Genomic DNA, 9,980 nt, shown 5'->3' with positions numbered 1-9,980 from the left:
AATACACAGACATTTTTAATGGAAGCAAAATGGGGCAAAGGAAGAAAAAAACCAATAGGGATTGAGCTAAGGCGAGGCAGGCCCAGTGCGGTGCCAGGTCATGGAAGCCACAGCAGCCTGGCAGCAGGAGGGTGGCGGGGGGGGGGGACTGGCTGTTGGGGGGCCTGCAAGGAGCCCAGGATGCCAGCTTCATCTCTGGGGAGGAGTGGAGGCTCTGGCCCAGCTGGTTCTACAAAAACCTCAAGGGTGGGCACCTGGCAGCTCCGAGTGGCTCCTCAGCTTAATTACTTAATCACACCCCACGAGTAATCAATCAACCCACGAGTATTTAACCATAGCCAGCCCAGTGAGCCTGCAAGCTGGAGGTGGGCCGGGTGGGAGCTGGAGGTGGGCCGGGTGGGAGCTGGAGGTGGCATGACGCACACTGGCCATTTACAAAGAAACCTCACTGCGGATCTGGTGCTGACAAAGCAACACTTGGCTCCCCCCAAGTGGGACATAGGCCCTGCCACCACCCTGGAGCAACAGCCCACCAAATCACAGCCAACCCTGCTGAGACCCCATAGCGCAAAATGCGGCCCACAGCCCAGCCCAGCCTTGAAACGGTCACTGTGGGCACCGGGTAATGACATCACATAGCAATGCCCAGCTTCCTCTCCCTAGCAACTAGCCTCCTTGGTGTTTTGTTAGCCCAGGAACACAACTTGCTTTATAGCCAGGTGCAGACATTTTACACTTTAACCAAATGTCTATGAAGCATTTTTCCGTGCCTCATCTCATTTATCCTCATAGGAGTTCTGGAGTAGGTAGATAGGAGACACGGTAGAATCCTATTTTCTCTTCATTAACCAGAAAACAGAGATTTAGAAAGTTTAGAAACTTGATCCGACTGAAAAGAAGTAAGAAATGGTGGACTTTGAATATGACTTCAGGTTTTCTCACTGCACAGAATATAGTCAAACACTGTTACAGTTAAATATTTTATCCTCTGTTCTCCCTGCATGATCTACAATAATAATCTGCTTCATGTTGATATTTCCTGCTTGTTGCTGACAATTACTTGAAAGAGAAGTTGGGCTGCTTCACTGGGCTGGAAAAAGTTTAGCTAAATCAGAAAGCAGGTCTAATTAAGCAAGTTTATCTATATATATAAAGCTCATGTTGGCACCAATGACACACGTGTGTTTCCATCTGTCATTATTGATCGTGAATTTGGTTGACACTTCTATTATAGAGAAAGGGCAAATAGTGATATTAAAATATTTCTTCTAATTAATTTCCTTTCAATGTGTATAAATTTGTGCACCAGGCCTCTACTAGTAGTTGTGAATAATGCTGCTATGAACGTGGTGTACACATATTCTATTGAGATCCTGATTTCAGTTCTTTTGAATACATATCCAGAAGTGGAATCATATGGTAATTCTGTTTTTAGCTTTTAAGGAATCACTATACTGTTTTTGAAAGCAGTTGTATAATTTTACATTCTTAACAACAGGGGACAAGGGTTCCAGTTTCTCCACATCTTTGCCAATACTTGTAATTTTCTTTTTAAATGTGTTATTATCGATTTTAGAGAGAGGAAGGGAAAGAGGGACTGAAGCATCAATGATGACAGAGAATCATTGATTGGCTGCCTCCTGCATGCCCCCCATTGGGAATTAAGCCTGAACCCGGCATGTGCTCTGACCAGGATTTGAGCCATGACCTCCTGGTTCATGGGAAGACACTCAACCACTGGGCCACACTGGCCAGGCTTTTTTTCTTTTTTTTTTGGAGCCATCCTAATGGATGTGAGTTGGTCCTCCTGGTGTGCTTTTGCACATTTATTCTAGACTGAGATTTTGTATTCTATCTACTAATGTACTGTTGCTAAGGACACAGGAAGAGCAAATACTAATACCTTTCAAGTGCTGGAAAATTATCTCCAATTTTTTAGAGAAACAAGAAAAATCAATTTTCTAGCATAGCTTTACTTGGCTGTCAAAAATGCTCACATATAAATAAAGGCAAAAGATTAACATTCCCATATTAAATCCTTCCACGAAGATTATCAGCTTCATGGAGCAGGAAAAAAAGAGGTTTAATATTGTCACTGTGTTGACTTTCTGAACATGCATCAGTGCAGCTATGGAAGCAAAGACCCTGTTATAATTGCACTCACTGATCTGGCTTCCGTAAAGCTACATATTTTCAACATTATTGATTGCCTGACTTTAATACAAATTGTAGAGGAAAGTATAGCAAAGAAAAAATGTTTCTAGATTATAACTAACTCAACTAACTGCTGGGAGTTTTATATGATCCAACTCTAAGCGCCCTCTGGGCTAGTTATTATTAAGATTTATGTTTACCCTTTCTTTTAAATATCTCATTAATTCTAACACTTTTATCCAAGGTGAGAAAGAAACAAGTCAGCTAAGGTTTTGTGTGGGGAAGTCACACTTTCAGCAGTCTAAAAATGAAGATGGCCACACTCAAAGATATGTTTTGCTATACTACTACATTATACAGTGGGAAAAAACAGACCCAGGTTTAGGCCCTTAACTAATTTTTTCTGCAAGTATATAAAACTCTTTAATATCTAATCCACAATTAATATGATTATTAAAGATTGACTGAATAAGTTTATATACTATAATTAATTTTAAAAATATGTATCCTTTTTGGTGAACTTCTTAGTATTCAAATGACAAGAAGATCATTGTTTCTGCATGTAAACCCATTCTTTGATGCTCCTCTTTTCAGAAGGTAGGACATTCTTTCATTCAGCAATTACTCTGGAGCACCAGCTTATGTGCTAGGAACGGTTTGTGTACATTTTAGTGCTTTGGGATATTTATTAAATGATGGCAGCAATTGTCACTCTTCAGTTCAATTTGATGCCTGCCTGAAATGAAAGGAAATGGTGGGCTTGTGAATTCATCAACTGAACTTGAATATAAATGACCACATGTAATATGTCAAAAACCTGGCTACATGTCTATAGACACATTTTATTTCCAATTCATGTGGGAGTTCATTTAAAACTTAGAGGATGCCTAAGACCTATTCTTGACCCTTTCCTCTGTCTCATATGGATATGATAATGTTGTGCCCTGGGTGTGCATCTTTTAAGCATTCTCAAGCTTCATATGACAAGATAGACGACACCTCATAGAAGGATTAGCATCCTGAAACCTCTCGCTCTGGTTCTAAGAACTGGCAACAGAAAGGACATTCTAGCTTCTAGGAGGAAAATCTGTTTTAATTATACTTTATGCAGAGTCTTGGGATGCTTGCATCACAGGCACTGGGAAATAAAGGGAGGATTGGTTTGGTGAGGCTCTAGGGGAAGCCTCAGAGCACAGCCGTCTTTACACAGTGATACAATCAACTCGGGAGAGCAGCAAGGCTCAGGCAGCTTCAATCTCTCCGTCCCTTACAGCCCTGCATTCTAAACTGTCCTGTGAGATAGACAGAGAGGGGAGAAGCTTAAATCCTGCTTTCCTGTTCTAAAAAGAAGGCTTTTATGTCAGTAGTTATAATCTCTAACCATTAACTTTAAACCAACACTGCAAAAGAGCCAGGATGCAATTGTACTTACTGAAACAGTGCAGGAATAATAGGGCAATGGCTCATTGAAGAGCACATTTGAATGGGAGGTATAGTTTAATTGATAATTGTGTGCGAAGAGGAAAATATAATTGATATGTTTAATACTTGTTTAAAATCAGTGGATCAATACCAAGTTGATTTTTGCTACCTCTCTCTAATGCTATTTTTTTTTCTGTAAAAAGATGTCTTTAGATTTTGTTTTCTCTCTCAAAGGAGTGAGGCTATTCACAAAATAAGAAATGTGAAGACCATTTACTAGTATAGGAAAAGACCTACGGTTGTTTTATGCCTTATAGTCAGCAAGGGGAAAAATGGAATTTAAACTCTTCATCCACTGCTGTTAATTCATAATTTTCTCTGTAATGAGATTGGAATGAGCTGTGCAAAGAGGATGCAGCCTGCATAACAATAACATGCTTTCAGATAGATTCCAATCTCAGATTCCTACATGAATTGGAAATAAAATGTGTCTATAGATATGTAGCCAGGTTGTATTTCTTTGTCCCAGGGTCTTCCCAGAGAGCTCACACAGCAAAAACATCGTGACCAATTGGACAATACCATGCTTTTTTATTTTTTAAAAGCCATTCTTAGATTCTGTGCAGTGGGCATTTATTAGTATTTGAGACATAGTCCAGTAAGTCCTTTAGGGAATAAAAAATCTGTTAATGCAGTATATCAGTAACTTGAATAAGAAAAATGATATGATCAATAGATACCCAGAAAGTATTTTGATAAAAATCCTACATGTTTCCAATTTAAACCTTTGGAAATAGAATATTTCCTTAATTTGAAAAAAGTAGCTCTCTTTCAAAACAGCAGTGACATCACACTCCAAGGAGGAATGCTAGAAACAGTTCCATTAACTTCAGAAACAAATTAAGGGAGCTTGCTAGAAATCATTATCATTTAACCTTATCATAGCAGTTCTGGACAGTGCCCAAAATAACAAAACAGCAATGATAGGAATGGGTGTTAGAACAGAGAAGAATTGCTATTTATAGTTTAAACATCTACACTAATAAAAGAGAAATATGCAAATTGACCATACCATCACGACGCCTACCAGCCAATCAGGAGTGCATATGCAAATTAACCCAATAAAGATGGCAGGTTAATTTGCATACACAGGCATCGAGGAGCTGGGATGTTTGCCTCATTGCCTTGGCGACAACACAGGCATTCTGCACCGCCCCAGCCGCTTGGGACCTGGCCTCTGGGCAGCGTTGGAAAGCGGAAAGGTGGCTCCGGGCCGGAGCAAAGGCGGAAAGGTGGTTCTGGCCGGAGCGAAGGCAGTGCTGGCAGCCAGGGGAAGGAAGGCCCTTTCTTGCACAAATCTTCATGCATCGGGCCTCTAGTCTATATAATAAAAGCCCAGCGACCATTACGGCAGAAGGACCAGAATGACCAGTCACTATAACACACACTGACCACCAGGGGGCAGATGGTCAACACAGGAGCTGCCCCCTGGTGGTCAGTGTGCTCCCATAGCTGGAGCACTGCTCAGCCAGAAGCCGGGCTCAGGGCTGGTGAGCGCAATGGCGATGGCAGGAGCCTCTCCTGCCTCCGTGGCAGCGCTAAGGAGTGGCGGGCCAAGTGATAAGGAGCGAGCAGGTGGGCGGTTAGGAGTGAGGGGTCCCGGATTGTGAGAGGGCGCAGGCTGGGTCCCCCTAACCCCCCGCATGAATTTCATGCATCAAGCCTCTAGTATTTTACATAAGTAACAAATATCTATGATTTAGCAAACCCAAGAAGATCTACTGAAAATGTATTAGAGGCTCTAGTCCAGCCGTGGGCAAACTACGGCCCGTGGGCTGGATCCGGCCCGTTTGAAATGAATAAAACTAAAAAAAAAAGAGACCGTACCCTTTTATGTAATGATGTTTACTTTGAATTTATATTAGTTCACACAAACACTCCATCCATGCTTTTGTTCCGGCCCTCCGGTCCAGTTTAAGAACCCATTGTGGCCCTCGAGTCAAAAAGTTTGCCCACCCCTGCTCTAGTCAGTGTCTTCTGTTCCTGTCAAAATATAGTCCCCAGCCCTAACTGGTTTGGCTCAATGGATAAAGCGTTGGTCTGCGGACTGAAGGGTCCCAGGTTCGATTCCGGTCAAGGGCATGTACCTTGGTTGCAGGCACATCCCCAGTAGGGGGTGTGCAGGAGGCAGCTGATTGATTTTTCTCTCTCATTGATGTTTCTAACTATCTATCCCTCTCCCTTCCTCTCTGTAAAAAATCAATAAAATATATTTAAAAAATAGTCCCCAATCACCCTTAGAAGATTCTGAGCCTAGTCAGAAAACAGCCATCAAAAGTGAACACTCAGCCCTGGCTCGATAGCTCAGTTAGTTAGAGCATCCTTTTGATGCATGAGGGATACAGATTTGATCTCTAGTCAGGGCACAAACAAGGGGTGGCCAATGAATGAGTGAATGGGTGGAGCAAAAGATCAATGTCTGTCTCTCTCTCTAAAATGAATTTTAAAAAAATTTTAACATGAACACTTCTACCAGCACATCTATCAACACATGCATAACCTTTGTGCCTGTTACAATGGGTATATTGCCCTTGGTTTTATCCATGGCCAGTCCCTTTACTTGTGCACTGGCTCTTATCTTGCTCACTTAATTAAGGACATCACTCTTGCACTTATTCCCTCTCTCTCACATTATCAGATTTTCCCTCTCCACTGGATCATTCCCATTACCATCCAAACATCCTTCAGTATCTTCCATCTTAACTGGCCATCCCTTGGCCTGATCTCACCCTCCAGCTACTTCCCTATTACTTAGCTCCCCTTTCCAGCAAAACTCCTTTTACAAGTTCTCCTTACTCACCTTTCACACTTCTTGACCTCCCATTCTTTCTTGAACCCAGGCCTAACAAGCTTTTGTCCCTACCACTTCACTGAAATAGCTCTGGCTGAAGTCATCAATGACCTGATGCTACTTTGAGCCCTGGGTTAGTTCTCAGTCCTAATTTTACTCCATCTGTCAACAACATCTGACTCAGCTGGCCATTCCCTTCTCTTGAAATGATTTCTTCACCTAGGGCCAGTGGTCGGCAAACTGTGGCTCACGAGCCACATGCGGCTCTTTGGCCCCTAGAGTGTGGCTCTTCCACAAAATACCACATGCAGGCGCACATGTACAGTGCAATTGAAACTTTGTGGCCCATGTGCAGAAGTCGATATTTTGTGGAAGAGCCACACTCAAGGGGCCAAAGAGCCGCATGTGGCTCGTGAGCCGCAGTTTGCCGACCACTGACCTAGGCTATGTGACACCATTTCCCTAGATTCTCCTCTTACTTCATTAGATGTACACCGTAGCTATTCTTTGCGGATACTCCACACCTTCCTATTCTCTAAATACTGGAGTGCGCAGGCCTATTTTACCACCTCTTCTCTACATACACTCACTATCTAGGCAATGTCAAATAGTCCCATGGCCTCAGTGCCTTGTGCATGCTGATCACTCGTAAACGTACCATATTTCATCAATTCTAAGACATACTTTTCCCACACTTACTGTATTTTAAATTCGTCTGTGTCTTACAGTTGATGACATCTTTTAATTTTTGTCATCCACGCAGGGGTCAGGAAGTAGTTGTTCTTGACTGCATAGGTGAAAACTCGGTAATATTTATTCATATTATCAACAATCCAGTTGTTCATAAGTCTCAAGATAAAGAAGAGCCGCATCTAATCTGATGCAGATCACAAAATCATGGGCTTTGAGCCCAAAGTCATGATTGGATAAGGTTTTTAGAGGCTTTATAGGTGATGAGTATATTTTGCATGTAGGAGAGATTGTAAACAATGGTGGCAGACTGTGGTAGGGTAGTTGTAGTAATGGCCTCATTTAATGGCTTCCCTGTATCCATGCTTGGTGCTTTCTAACTGTATAGTCCCTTCCCTGTCTCTGAGCTTGGCCTTCTATCTTGCTTTGATCAGTAGAATGTAAGCAAATGTGATTCAAGCAGAGAATTGAAAAGCACTTGTTCTCTCTGCTTTCCTTTTAACATGATTGGTTTGTTCACTCAATTCTCTATCCCAGCCATAAAAACATTCCTGCATTAGTCTGCAGGAGGGGTATAAGACACAGCAGAGGAGAGCTAAAATGCCTAGTTATCCCAGCCATTTCAGCCAGCATACTATCCAGCTACCAGTACGCAGTCTTAAATCAGCCCACAGCCATGGGCCGGAAGCCAGCCAAGATCAGAAGAATGGCTAAGCCCACCCACATAGAGCTAAATAAATGCAAAATGGCTGGGTTCAAATATTCAGATGGAAACAGTGGCATAGAATACTGCTTTTGGTTGCTGAGGCATAATTAGGGTTAGTGGATATGTTACAGAAAAACAGACTTAAGTTTCAGGTGAGGGAGAATCATCTAATAAGTTAAAGGAGAGGGGATAGATGGGATATTAATTTATCAAGGGACTGCTATATGCCAGTCACTATGCTAGGTGCTTTACCTTAATTATTAAATTATGGAATATAGATCTTGCAGCAAGCCTGTGAGGTTATTACAATGCCCATTTTGCAGATGACGAAATAAAAAAATCAGAGAAGTAGTAATTTACTCACCATATCAGTCAGGGTTTCATCAGAAGTAGGATGGAGGGAAGAAGAGAGATGGATAGGGAAGGGAGGGCTTTCTTTCTCTATCCAATTATCCTACTACTTTTGGCTTACTTGGGGGCCCTATTCATTGACCTCATTAGCCCTAGGCATGCTCAGTGCAAAAACCTCCTCCTGCACCATCCTGGCCAATAGGGAAACTCCCTAGTACTCCCTGACTATCTATGATAACAACAATGCTGAACGTGAAATTTGAATTGAGTGTAGATGGAATTATAGAAGAAATAGGGACTATGGAATGTTGACACTGCTGCTATTAAAGAGACCTAGACCTATAACCTGCAGAACAGATCAAACTATTGACATATTTTTAAAAAGTGGTAGTGACAAAAAGGGTGAAACTTCACATTAAAGGAAGTCTTGAAGACATTTCATGACATAGAAAATGCAAAGGATAAAATGTTAGAAGCTGATCCAAACTAAAAAAAACCAAGAGTATGATTTTTGCCAAGGCATTGGGAGGACGCTTGCTTACTTCATATTATAAATTATACAACAAAAGATGATTACTATTCAAATTACTCTTGAAAAATAGAGTATTTTTGAGAAATGAAATAAAGCAATTTAATCTTCGATGTCCCTAATGTTTTAAATTACAGTGTACTAAATAATTTATTTTTTTCATTTTGTAATATATTTATTACCAAGATCAAGCATTTGTAATGCTTGGACAATATAAATGAAAAAAATCCAGCTTTTTTTTTCTACAATGAGTTTTTTCTCTATGTGTCTCCTTTACTATTCACACAAAACACTTTTGGTCACAAAATATGTGGAGGTTTTTCCCCAACACCAAGCACTATCTACCTGGAGGTAACGTTGGGTCCCCCAGGGGTTAAGGGCTCAATCAGTCCTACAAGATCTCTACCCCCACTTCTGCCCACATACTTCAGATGCCAGTTAGAAGCCTAAATTATCACCTGTGCTTCTGACCAACTAGATATAGACTGGAATTTTCAATGACCTCCTCCTTGAGTTCAATGAATTTGCTAGAATAGCTCACAGAACTCAGAGAAATGCTTACTTATGTTTACCAGTTTATTAAAGGATACAGGTGAACACTCAAATGAAGAGATACATGGGATGAGGTCGCGGGGGGTGCTGAGTTCAGTGGCTTCTGTCCCCATGGAGTTGGGGTAGATGAATTCATTCACCTGGAAACTCTCCAACCCTGTGCTCTTGGGATTTATGGAGACTTCCTCACATAGGCATGATCAGTTATTAGCTCCAGTTCTAGTTCCTCTCCCCTCTCTGGAGGATGAGGGGTGGAACTGAAAACTCCAAGCTTCTAATCACAGCTTGGCCTTTCTGATGATCAGCCCCCATCCAGGAGCCCGCCTAGAGTCTCCTTAAAGAACAAAAGATGCTCCTAATGTTCTTATAACTTAGGAATTCACAAGGTTTTAGGAGCCCTGTGTTAGGGACTGGGTCAGAGATAAATACTAGAACAAGAGATGCTCCTAGTGTTCTTATCACTTAGAAAATCACAAAGGCCCGGCCTACGTCTCTCAGTGGTTGAGCATCAACGTATGAACCAGGGGGTCATGGTTTGATTCCCGGTAAGGTCACATGCCTGGGTTGCGGGCTCAATCCCTCGTGTGGGGAGTGCAGGAGACAGCCGATCAATAATTCTTTCTCATCATTGATGTTTCTATCTCTCCTTCTGCCTTTCTCTCTGAAATAAAAAAAAGTATATATATATATATATATAGAGAGAGAGAGAGAGAGAGAGAGAGAGA

The sequence above is a fragment of the Myotis lucifugus genome, unplaced genomic scaffold, assembly GCF_000147115.1.
Source record: "Myotis lucifugus unplaced genomic scaffold, Myoluc2.0 scaffold_0, whole genome shotgun sequence".
NCBI classification, from domain to species: domain Eukaryota; kingdom Metazoa; phylum Chordata; class Mammalia; order Chiroptera; family Vespertilionidae; genus Myotis; species Myotis lucifugus.
This window is presented reverse-complemented; position numbering follows the sequence as displayed.